At 44.9% G+C, this 13,095-nt stretch overlaps 1 non-coding gene across 1 annotated transcript; it reads right to left on the bottom strand.

The window, feature by feature from the left end:
* Positions 1–11,337: 11,337 nt before the first annotated feature.
* TRNAE-UUC (transfer RNA glutamic acid (anticodon UUC)) lies at positions 11,338–11,410 on the bottom strand. The gene has a single exon. It is a non-coding gene; the product is annotated as a tRNA-Glu (tRNA).
* Between the last annotated feature and the right edge of the window lie 1,685 nt (positions 11,411–13,095).

The raw sequence follows: 13,095 nt of genomic DNA, 5'->3' as shown, positions 1-13,095 counted from the left end.
TTGGGCAACCTCAGCTGAGAGAGTTTTAAAGATGCTAAGCTCCTGACTTTGAAGATAGAGGAAGGGGATGAGTTTTGAAGAATGAAAAGAGTGCAGCTCTAGAAGCTAGAAAAGGCAGCTGAAAAAAACTTCCACTCTGTGCAGGGAGCACAGCCCTGTTGATATTTTAATTCCACCCTGGTCAAATTGCTTTTGGAGGGACTTCCCTGGTGGTCCAGTGGCTAAGAGTCCATGCTCTTGATGGAAGGGTCCCAGGTTCGATCCTTGATTGGGGAACTAGATCCCACATTCCACAACTAAGAGTTTGCATGCTGCAATTAAGGATCTCCAGTGCCATAACTAAAGGTCCCATGAGATGCAACTAAGACTCGGCACAATCAAATAAATGAATAAATACTAAAAAACAAACAAACAAACAAACAAAACCTTGCTTTTTGGAATTCCAACTTGGAGAACTGTAAGAGCATAAATGCATGTTACTTTGAACCACTGCGTTTGTGGTAATTGTTGTGACAACAACTTTAGGAAAGTAATATACCTTTCTTACATTGATAAGTAACCCATGGATCCCAAGGAGAACAAGCAGTGTACATGTAAAGTAAGTCTTGTACCAGAGAGAAAGTGAGTGAAGGGTTTTATTTTGGTCAGTTACATGGAAACACAGCAATGGAATAGAGACAGAGGGAAAAATGGAGGAGAGTTGAATGGGGTGAGAGGGAAAACACAGAAGGTCTGTGTTCCTCCCCAGCTCTTCATTTCCATCCATCACTGTGCTAGGGCAAATTCTAAGCTACCCCCACAATCTCCATCTGCTGGCATTAGTGAGACCTGAGACTTACTTCTAACCAGTAGAACTGGCAGAGGTGATGCTGTCTGGATCTTAGACCAGAAGAGATGTCCTTGTCCGTATGTAGATTGGAAAAGAATTTCCAGACATGAGGCAGAATGAGAGGAGAATAAAGTTTATTAGAGTGGGAGACTCTGTTAGAACAATGGACTGGCTAGAGGGAGAGCCAAACCCTTTTGCAGGCTAGTGACCAATTTTTATAGCCTCAAGATAGAGAAAATTCCTACTGGAAGGGTGGCATTAGATGATTGGTTATGATGCTATAGGGTGAATAATAGAGTGGGTATTTTACCTAATATGGGGTCAGGGAACTGGCCAGTTTAGATCCAGAGGCACAAGGCAGCAGTAGCTACTTACTTATCCAGAGATTTTTGTCCTGTATCCTTGGTACAGAATTTCACACCTGTGCAAGAGAGGCTGTCCCATTTGCTTGCAGAAGCAAACAGCCTTGTTGGAACTGTCTGTGGAGAGTGGCATGTGTCAGGGAATGGGACTGGTGTCCAGGATTTGAGGACAGCCCCTATAGCCAGCAAGAAACCAGGACCCGTAGTCAATCAGCAACATGAAGGCGAATTTGCTAACAATCAAAATGAGTTTGGAAGGAGGTCCTGAGGAGAACGCGAGGACTTTCCTTGTTGTCCAGAGGTTAAGAATCCATCTTTCAATGCAGGGGTGCAGGTTCAATCCCTTGCCAGGAAACTAAGATCCCAGATGCCACAGAGCAGCTAAGCCCATGTGCCATGACTACTGGGCCCATATGCTCTGGAGCCTGTGGGACACAACTAGAGAAAACCCCGCATGCCGCAATGGAAGATCCCGTGTGTTGCAGCTAAGACCCAGTGCAGCTCCTCCCCCCAAAAGGATGCGAACACAGGCCCCTCCATCCCTGCTGTCCCCTGACACCCTGACTGATGCCTTGTGAGACCCACAGGAAGAGACCAAGCTGTGCCTAAGTGTCTGAGCCACAGAAATGGTGAGATGATAAATGTATCTCTTTTTAGTTGGTAGGTTTGTGGTAATTTGCTACACAGCGATAGGAAATATATGTAATAAAATACATTCTAGTCGAGGTAGAGTAAATGATTATTGAAGGAGTGTGTTTGGGGCAATCTCAAGTCTTCTACCTTCACAGAGATTTCCACCCTGTGTGAATAACCACAATGCCTATCCTCATGAAGCTATCAAAGCTGTATTTAAAGGAAAAGATATGACCAAGGCTGTATAGAACATGGAATGATCATCAGTGGGTTTTTTTTGTGAGTGTGTGGCTATGCTGGGTCTTATTTGTGGCACATAAGACCTTTGATCTTCATTGGTACATGTAGGATCTAGTTCCCTGACCAGGGATTGAACCCAGGCCCCCTGCATTGAGAGCTGGACTGCCAGGGAAGTCCCTAGAATGACTGTTTTAAACTTAGTTTAAGTATTTGATAAACTCAATAGTTGGCAGTATAGAGAATAGTACTCAGGGTAGGTAAGTTTTGATTAAGGCAAAAGGGAGGTCAAGGAGCAATCCAGCATAAGGATAGCATTTAAGATGCATGTATGGAAAATTCACTGTGTGTCAGATGTTATATTGAATACTCTACGTACATATCTCATTTAATCATCATTATCAACTCTACAGAGGTAGGTACTTTGACTATCTCCAGTATACAAATAAATAGGGGCACAGAAAGTTTATTTAACTTGCTCGAAATCACACAATGATGTCGACTTACAATACAGTGTATTAAAAAATATATATGGAATTTAGAAAGATGGTAACAATGATCCTATATGCAAGGCAGCAAAAGAGACACAGATATAAAGAACAGACTTTTGGACTCTGTGGGAGAAGGCGAGGGTGGGATGATATGAGAGAACAGCATTGAAATATGTATATCATCATATGTAAGCTAGATGACCAGATAGACCAGGGAAAGTCTGATGCATGAAGCAGGGCACTCAGTGCTGGTCTCTGGAACAACCCAGGGGATGGGTTGGGGAGCGAGGTGGGTTCGGGATGGGGGGACAGATGTGCACCCGTGGCTGACTCATGTTGATGTATGGCAAAAACCACCACAATATTGCAAAATAATTATCCTCCAATTAAAATAAATACATTTAAAAAGAAAACCTTAAAAAAAAAGAGCACAAAGTGAGAGTTTCTGGTTAAGATTGACTTGGGATAAAATGAGGACTAAAGCCTGGGAAACAGCATTTCAGATAGCTCCGAGAAACTGCTCCAAAGAGGAAGGGGCATGTTCAGCCTGTATGTGGTTTTGGTGAAGGGGGGATACATGCAATCAAGCACATATTTTTCCAGAGAGTTTCTACTAGTCTCATTAAGCTTTGCTATTCATGAGGAACAGTCATCATCATGAAGGATTTCAGTGCCTTTCTAGATATGGGGAGAAACAAGGGCCAGGCTCATAAAATAAGCTCCTGAAAATATCTAACTGTCTGAAGACCTGCCTTGCCAGTTTTCCTCAGAGCACAGAGTGCCTCATTTCTGCTCTCCACCTTGAACTCCTTTCAGAGGGTGTTGAAAGTTAGTAGCTGCTGCAGCACATGATTTAATCCTCATAGAGATAGATGGCAAGTTCCAATGCATAGTTGAGAGCTAGGGCTGATGTCCAGGAGGGACCGTGCACAGGGATCCTTGGCTAGGCAGGAGGTTGAAGAATGACTGGGGGTATGCAGGAAATGGGAAGGGGTCTTGAGGAAGGAGGAAGGTTCTCCAAAGGGAAATGAAGTCCAAGGCAGCTCTATCTGAAGGCAAACTGAGAGGCTATTTATGAAACGGACTGCAGCTAGATTTATTGGCAAAGGATGCCTGAAGGATTTGCTTGCAAGTGACTCTGAGACTTCGTCCAGCTTCAGTGGGAAGGAGTGATCTGATTATTAGTATTGTTATTCATTGATGTGGTTAAGTGATATTGTTTCTTTTTTTTTTTTTAAGTTTTATTTTTACTTTATTTTACTTTACAATACTGTATTGGTTTTGCCATACATTGACATGAATCCACCACAGGTGTACATGTGATCCCAAACATGAACCCTCCCTCCCACCTCCCTCCCCACAACATCCCTCTGGGTCATCCCTGGGCACCAGCCCCAAGCATGCTGTATCCTGCATCGGACATAGACTGGCAATTCGATTCTTACATGATAGTATACATGTTTCAATGCCATTCTCCCAAATCATCCCACCCTCTCCCTCTCCCTGTGAGTCCAAAATTCCGCTATACACATCTGTGTCTTTTTTGCTGTCTTGCATACAGGGTCATCATTGCCATCTTTCTAAATTCCATATATATGTGTTAGTATACTGTATTGGTGTTTTTCTTTCTGGCTTACTTCACTCTGTATAATCGGCTCCAGTTTCATCAAAAAACCCATGAGTTAATAATAATTTGATAATAGACTTGATTATTAACTCATGGGATTTTTTTAAAAAACAACATCGCTTAACTACATCAATGAATAATAACAAAAATAACACAGTAATGCTCAAAATTCTCCAAGCCAGGCTTCAACAGTATGTGAACTGTGAACCTCCAGATGTTCAAGCTGGATTTAAGAACGGCAGAGGAACCAGTGATCAAATTGCCAGGATCCGTTGGATCATCAAAAAAGCAAGAGAGTTCCATAAAAACATCTACTTCTGCATTATCAGCTATGCCAAGAAACTGTGGAAAATTCTTAAAGAGATAGGAATACCATACCACGTGACCTGCCTCTTGAGAAATCTGTATGCAGGTCAAGAAGCAACAGTTAGAACTTGGAACAACAGGCTGATTCCAAATCGGGAGAGGAGTACATCAAGGCTGTACTTTGTCACGCTCCTTATTTAACTTCCGTGCAAAGTACATCATGTGAAATGCCTGGCTGGATGAAGCACAAGCTGGAATCAAGATTGCCGGGAGAAATATCAATAAACTTAGATATGCAGATGACACCACCCTATGGCAGAACATGAAGAAGAACTAAAGAGCCTCTTGATGAAAGTGAAAAAGATGGCTTAAAACTCAACATTCAGAAAACTAAGATCATGGCACCCATTTCCATCACGTCATGGCAAATAGATGGGGAAACAATGGAAACAGTGACAAACTTTGTGTTTTAGGGCTCCAAAATCACTGCAGATGGTGACTGCAGCCATGAAATTAAAACACACTTGCTCCTTGGAAGAAAAGCTATGACCAACCTAGACAGCATATTAAAAAGCAGAGACATTACTTTGTCAACAAAGGTCCATCTAGTCAAAGCTATTGTTTTTCCAGTAGTCATGTATGGATGTGAGAGTTGGACTATAAAGAAAGCTGAGTGCTGAAGAATTGATGCTTTTGAACTGTGGTGTTGGAGAAGACTCTTGAGAGTCCCTTGGACTGCAAGGAGATCCAAGCAGTCAATCCTAAAAGAAGTCAGTCCTGAATAGTCATTGGAAAGACTGATGCTGAAGCTGAAACTCCAATACTTTGGCAATCTGATATGAAGCATTGACTCATTGGAAAAGACCCTGATGCTGGGAAAGATTGAAGGTGGGAGGAGAAAGGTATGACATGGATGAGATAGTTGGATGGCATCACCGACTCAATGGACATGAGTTTAAGTAAGCTCTGGGGATTGGTGATGGACAGGGAATTCTGGTGTGCTGCAGTCCATGGGGTCACAAAGAATCAGACATAACTGAGTGACTGAACTGAACTGAATGGCCAATTAATAATGTTGTGATCATTTCAGGTGGGCAGCAGTGGAACTCACCCATACATAAACATGTATCCATTCTCCACCAAACTCCCCTCTCATCCAAGCTGCCACATAACATTGAGCAGGGTTCCATGTGCTCTACAGTAGGTCCTTGTTGTTTATCCATTTTAAAGATAGCAGTGTGTACATGTCCTTCCCAAACTCCCTAACCATCCCTTCATTCCACCCATCCATCCCCAACAACTATAAGTTTGCTCTCTAAGTCTGCGAGTCTGTTTCTGTTTTGTAAAGAAGTTCACTCATATCATTTCTTTTTTGATTCCACATTTAAGGGGCATTCCTGATAACAGGCTTATACTTGTTGGTAGTGTGCGTTTGACAGGGAGAAATCTGACACTGGCAGAACACTGGAATCAAGTATTGTGAAAAGACAAAAATGGCAGCTTGCCAGTGTTTGCATGAGGTCTTGCCAAAGTGAGGGCCACTTCTGGCTGGAAGAGGACGAAGGCACGTAGCAGAGTGTCTAAGAGTGATGGCCGTCATATCAGATAGCTTTCTTGCCTCCTGACACTTTCACATAGCAGCTGTGTTGCCATGTGCAGGTTATTATGCTTGTTCTGTGCTTCAGTTTCCTCACCTGTAGAATGGAGCTACAGACAGTAGGTACCTAATAGCACTGTTGCAAACATCAAATGAGTTGATCCATGTCAAGTGCTTAGAACACTGGCAGTACACACTCAATAGACGTTATCATTATCAATACTGTTATTATGTTGATGATGGACAATTTTTTATCTTTATTTTTTGCCACATTCCTGGTGAGGCAAGTTGGTTTTTCATGTATATATACCTTAGATGTTCCAGGCACTCTGCTTGATAACAGTGATCTCATTTCCTCCCATAATTTATCATCATTCCTGTTGTACATGTGAGGATCTTGGAGGTCAGCAAGACAAAGCAGCAGTTGCTGGTGGAGCCAGCATTCCAGCCAGAATGCTGAGACCCTTCCTATCCTCTTAAGTTGCTCTTACAAGAGGAGGCCATCAACCCTAGGGTAAGAGATTGGTACCACTAGTGGCTTAGACAGTAAAGAGTCTGCCAGAAGTGCAGGAGATCCAGCTTCCATCCCTGGGCTGGGAAGATCCCCTGGAGAAGGAAATGGCCACCCACTCCAGTATTCTTGCCTGGAGAATCCCATGGACAGAGGAGCCTGGCAGACTATACTCCATGGGGTCATAAGAGTGGGACACGACTGAGCTCTGTTGAGGTCTGCAGCGAGGAGAACGTCCCTTTCTGCCCCAGCCCATTCTGGTCTCCAGGTGCAGAGCTCTGCTCTTACACGTGGCAGGGAAAGTGCCCTTTCTGCTGGCCTTCTAGTTTCTTATAGCCCCAAGTCTGCAGTCTTCGTGCTTCATCAGCTGCAGGCCTCCCCAGTGTGCTCCAGAGCAGGGGTCCTCAACCCCTGGACCAGAAACTGGCTTGCGCAGCAGGAGGTGAGTGGTGGGCCCGTGAGTGAGCAAATCTTAATCTGTATTTCCAGCTGCTCCCCATCATTCACATTGCTGCCTGAGCTCCGCCTCCTGTCAGTTCAGTGTTAGGTCATCACAGGAGTGAGAGCGCTAACTCTAAAGGAAATGTGGAATATTCTGCTGCTACTGCTTAGTCAGGCCGTTGTGTCTGACTCTCTGTGACCCCATGGACTGTAGCCCACCCGACTCTTCTGTCTGTGGGATTCTCCAGGCAAGAATATTGGAGTGGGCTGCCATTTCCTCCTTCAGGGGATCTTCCGACCCAGGGATTGAACTCTCATCTCTTGTGTCTCCTGCATTGGCAGGCGGGTTCCATCCTGAATTTGCCACCAAATAGAAATAAAGTGCACAATAAATAATGTACTGTGCTTGAATCATGCCAAAATCAGACCCTGTCCCCCCTACCCCATTTCCATGGAAAAATTGTCTTCCATGAAACTGGTCCCTGGCGCCAGAAGGGTTGAGGACCACTGCTGTCATGGAACCTCACCAAGTAGCAGGTTTGGAGACATTCCGAGGACTTTTGGCAAAAGAGATCTTGGGTACTTTTCTTTTCTGTTTGGAAGCACAGTTCCCACTGAGTTTAGGGAGAGGTGACCCCACCATAGTGAAGATGTTTCCTGGGAGGTTGCTCCCCCATTTTTTCCTGAAGCGTGTGGAGTTTCAGGAGCTGAGCCGAAGGCATAGTCTTCTTTCTGAGATTTTCTGTAGTTTCAAGGGCATGGTTAGCCTTCCCCATCAGGTACGTTGTGATTCAAGGAAAACTGCAGAGACCCAGGGAGCAGAAAAGACATTTCACATGAACACTGGGAACGAGAACTTTGGGGAAATGGGAGAGAAAGGGAAAGAATGAAGCAAATTGTTGAGGGCAGTCAAAAATCCCAAACAAAAGAAGGAAAATCATGCCTTTCTGTAAAGACCCAAAGTAAATGACACGTGTTAGGAAGAAGACAACCATGAAGGGTAAGCTTGTGGGGAGAGACAGGAGTGGGGAAGGTGACAGAGGATGCACTGTACTGGAGTGAGATGGATGGGAGGAGGAAAGGAGGCAGAACAGGAAATATGATGAACTCTTAGGTGCCAGTGAGAGAGACTCCAGGAGCGAGAATCTCAGCTAAGACAAATGTAAGAGGTAAAACCCTTTCAGGGCACAGCTGAGGGGCCGAATGGAATCGACAGCCAATGAGGGCAGGGCTGGAGGATGCGAAGCATGAAGGAGACAAATTCAAAGAGAAAGAGAGTCTCTGGGCTGCCACGGCTGTCAAATGGCTTTGACAAGGGAGGCGAAGAGGGACAATGAGGGGCTGATCTGATGGACAAATCCCCCAGCCCTGAGTCACATAGCATTAGAGGGATCTGCTTTGTGGGCCGTGACCGTCTCTGCTCTGGGATGCACATGAAGGCACATTCAGCACCGATGACGCAGGTTCCTTGTCTGTTTCAGATTAGGTTTAAGGTGGAAATGTCTAGGAAGCAGCTATAAAGACTCAGAAGTCAACAATGTATTTCCAAACTTACAGGCCCGAAAGTGGAGGGAGGGGGTCATCTCTGTTCTAACACTGAAGCCTTTGGCGCTTTTCCTCCAAGGGCTGTCCCTTTGGTTTTCAGTCATACCTTGTTTGTTTTGATTTGTCCCAAGCCCTGGTTGAATGTAGCTTGGTGGATAGGTATGGAAATCTTGACCATCAGTAGACTGGGTTGGAATCTTAGCTCCACCACTTACTGACCCACTCCTAGAGGTTCAGATGGTAAACAATCTGCCTGCGATGCAGGAGACCCAGGTTTGATCCCAGGGCTGAGAAGATCCCCTAAAGAAGGGAATGGCAACCCACTCCAGTATTCTCGCCTGGAGAATTCCCTAGACAGAGGAGTCTGGAGGGCTACAGTCCATGGGGTCGCAAAGAGTCGGACATGACTGAGGGACTAACACTTTCACTTTTCCACCACATACTGGCTTCAGGTTTCTCAAATAGAATGGAGGTGATGTGCAGCCCCGTAGGCTGGCTGTGGGGACCAAATGAAATCAGCTGAGTAATATTCTCAGCATGGTGGCGAGGCTGAGCTGGAGGCTGGGGTGTGGACCAAGGCACAGTCCAGCTCCATGTGGTTCTCGGCTGTGAAGTGAGGCAGGGAGCGGCATATGCTGTAATGAAGTATGAGAAATACAACCACGGGCTCTTGTTTTCAAAGTCTAACCCTCACAGCATTTAGAGGGCTTGTGGAGGAGTTTCAAGGAAGGGAGAAGGAGATACATAGGCATAGGGAAAATGTATCAGCCATGCAAGGAGAGAGTGGGGTTCTCTCTACCTCTAGACCAGAGAATTCCTTGAATGTTGGTGAGTAGAAACCAGGTCTGCTTGCTTGCAATGCAATTGGAGGCATCAAGACCCCAGACAAGTGTGCCTGGCTGGCAGCTCAGTAGAAAGGATGTATTCGTTACCTGCAAAACAATTCTCCGAACACATTGACTTCAAAGAGCAAACACTGAGCATAATGTGTGAGTGTAGGAGGAGTGCTCAGATCAGTTAGAAAGGAAATGAGAGCAAACGAACACAGATTCAGTGAGACACAACGGTCACTACATTTTGTACTTTGTGGGTCCTGTAATTTGTGTTCTTTAGTCACTCAGTCATGTCCGACTCTGCGACACCATGGTCTGTTGCCCACAAGGCTCCTCTGTCCGTGAGATTTCCCAGGCAAGAATACTGGAGTGGGCTGCCATTTCCTTCTCCAGGCGATCTTCCAGATGCAGGGATCAAGCTCGTGTCTCCTACATTGGCAGGTAGCTTCTTTACCAGTGAGCCACCAGGGAAGCCCCATGGGCCCAGTAAGTATTTGTCTGAATGAATGAAGAAACAAATGAATGACTGGGGATTTGGTGCAAAAGCAGAAGATAAACAGCTTGAAAAGATTTTTTTTAAAAAAACCTACAAGACATTCATTATATCCCAATTTCTACAGGTCAGAAATTTGAGTATGGCTTAGCAGGGTTATTTGGCTTGGATTCTCTGACAAGACTGCAGTCAAGGTGTTGGGTGGAGAAGGTGTCATCTTGGAACTCAAGTGGGAGATGATCCAGTTCCCAGATCACTCCTGTAGCTGTTGGCAGGATTGAGTTTCTTGTGTGCTGCTGGACTGGGGGCTTTAGTTCTGGCTGTTGGCGAGAAGCCACTTCAGTTCCTTGCAGGATGGCCCCTTCCATAGGGCATCTCACAACATGGCAGCTGGCTTTATCAGGGTTCATCAGATGAGCCAGAGAGAGAGAGGAGTAAAAGTACTTTGTAATGGAGTTTGAAAGTGACATCCTGTCATGTTGGCCATATTCTATTCTTTGGTGTACACTTGGGAGGAGGGAATTATACAAGGGCATGAATACCGGAGATGAGCGTCTAGGAAGTGGGGACCTTGGGGTCCATGGCAGAAGCTGCCTACCGCGAAGGACTACAACCATTCTTACGAGAGTTCTATCTAAGCCTGCCTTAGATGTAGCAGAGAACAGAAGTCAACTGAGAGTGAAACAATAGGGGTATCACTGGGAGTTGTGTAAATAGCCAATCACAGAGGAGGTCTACCATGTGTCTCATACTATATCAGATCCTAGACTCATGATGCAGGTACAAGAGCATTATGGGAAAAGGCCTAAGAATGGCTAGGCTGAAAAGCACATTTACAGTTTTAATGGATGCTGGCAACTTGCCATCCCCAAAAGGATGTACCAGTTGTCATATACAGAATTCACAGTCACTCCTTATCTTCTCTCTTTTCCCTGGAAAAAATGTTCTGTGACTAACTGCTGGGAACAGTGGAGCAGAAGTGATATGAGCAAATGATCATGTTCCATCCAAGTCAATGAAAGGTGAATCATAGACATTACTGTACGGCAAAAGAATAACTCTGAGATTAGATTTAGTGAGGCTCAAGGAGGGAGAGTGACTTGTCAAACCATAAATGAAAGTCTGGCTGGGAAGTGTTGAAGAAGAGAAGGGAACAAAATTGAGTAGAGCAAGAACTCTGAATCCAGTATGGAGAGTTAATTTTAACTCTGAAGCCCAAGCTCATCCAAACATTAGCCTAAATATTCATTTATTCATCCATCCAATGACTGTTTGGTTCACTTTCTACGTGTTAGGACATGGACATGACACTGAATGGTATAACAATAGGCTAGACTAGGGATCAGAACACTGGCCAGGGGACAGACCTTTTAAATCTTGTAAATACGTTTTTTCTTTTTTTGGCTTTGTGGTGTGGCTTGTGGAATCTTAGTTCCCTGACCAGGAATCGAACCTGGGCCCATGGCAGTGAAAGCACTGAGTCTTTACCACTGGACCACCAGGGAATTCCCAGGTCTTATAAATAAATTTTATTAGAACACAGCTACACTCATAGGGGCTTCCTGGATGGCTCAGCAGTAAAGAATCCTCCTGCAATGCAGGAGACACAAAGGACACAGGTTCAGTCCCTGGGTCAGGAAGATCCCCTGGAGGAGGAAACGGTCACCCACTCCAGTATTCTTGCCTGAAAAATCCCATGGACAGAGGAACCTGGCAGGTTATAGTCCAAAGGGTCGCAAAGAGTCGGACACGACTGAACAACTGAGCACACACAGTCACACTCATTAACCAGCAAATTATCCATGAATGTTTTCACACTGTGACAGTAGAGTTGAATAGCTGTGACAGAGACTGCATGGTCCACAAAGTTGAAAATATTTACTATTTGCCTCTTACAGAAAAAGTTTACCAATCCCTAGGTTGACAGTCATGGTTGCCGTCTAACAGTAAAGATGGACATTCATCCAATAATGTCCTAGGTGTATAATTATAAACTGTGAGTATTGTTCTGGAAAGTACATGATGCCGTGACAGAATGCAGCATGGGACACTTTTTGATAGCGTGGTCAGGGAATACTTCCTGAAGACATGGATTTTCTTCAGGGATTTGATGGAGGCAGGCAGGAAGCAGCCTGCAAAGAATGGGGGAAGAGATTTCAGAACAGAGGGAAGAGGATGTGTCAGGAATCCATGCTGGGAAAGAACTCATCTCTCCCAGGAATGAAGACACAGCAGAGTAGCTGGACCATGGAGAGTGAGACAAGATTCAGTTAGGATCAGATCTTCAGGGACCCCCAGTCGATGGTCACAGACCTGGATTTTGTTTGAAGCACAATATGAAGACTTTGAAATTTTTATGATCAGTTTGATGAATTTTTAAGACCACTGTCTTGTTTAATTAGCTGATTTGAAGAGAGAGGAGACTGGAAAAATGTTTAGTACCCAGGCCCTGTGTCTCTTTTTGCCTTGACTTAATAGTTCAGGATGTGTGGACAGAAACAGAATGTTTTAATCACCGAGGAGTGAGGCATGTCAGGTTGGCCAGAGAGGTGAGAAGCCCTTGGAAGCTGCCAGAGAAGTGGAGCAATGCAGCCAGGCTCTGGTGGCAATTTTGAAAAGTGAACCCTCTAGAGATATCACACTTCTTGGGTCACACAGTCCATGAAAAGGTCTGAACCACAGTGCTGTCCCAGGGAATACTCATCACAGGACTTTTGCAGCGAAGAAAGCTGCTGATGCCTTTTTAAAATAAGGTATTTAAAACCTTTGATTAATAATTAGTGTCTGTGTTGTGTCTTCATTGCTTTAGGTGGGCTTTCTCTTATTGCGGTGAGCTGGGGCCACTCGTTGTTGCAGAGCATGGGCTTCTCATTGAGGTGGCTTCTCCTGTTGTGGAGCACAGGCTCAGTAGTTGTGGCATATGGGTTTAGCTGCTCTGAGGCACATGGAATCTTCCTGGAGCAGGGATCGAACTGATGTCCCTTACATTGGGAGGCAGATTCTTTTACCTCTGGACCAGCAGGGAAGTCCTGCTGATGCCTTTAAAAAGTTTTTTAAAATTTATTTTTCAGTTCAGTTCAGTCATTCAGTCGTGTCAGACTCTTTGCGACCTCATGAACTGCAACATGCCAGGCCTCCCTGTCCGTCACCAACTCCCGGAGTTCACTCAAACTCATGTCCGTCGAGTTGG

This window comes from Ovis aries, chromosome 24, assembly GCF_016772045.2.
Source record: "Ovis aries strain OAR_USU_Benz2616 breed Rambouillet chromosome 24, ARS-UI_Ramb_v3.0, whole genome shotgun sequence".
Taxonomy (NCBI): domain Eukaryota; kingdom Metazoa; phylum Chordata; class Mammalia; order Artiodactyla; family Bovidae; genus Ovis; species Ovis aries.
The sequence above is the reverse complement of the archived record's forward strand: the minus strand, read 5'-3'. Positions and strand labels throughout refer to the sequence as shown.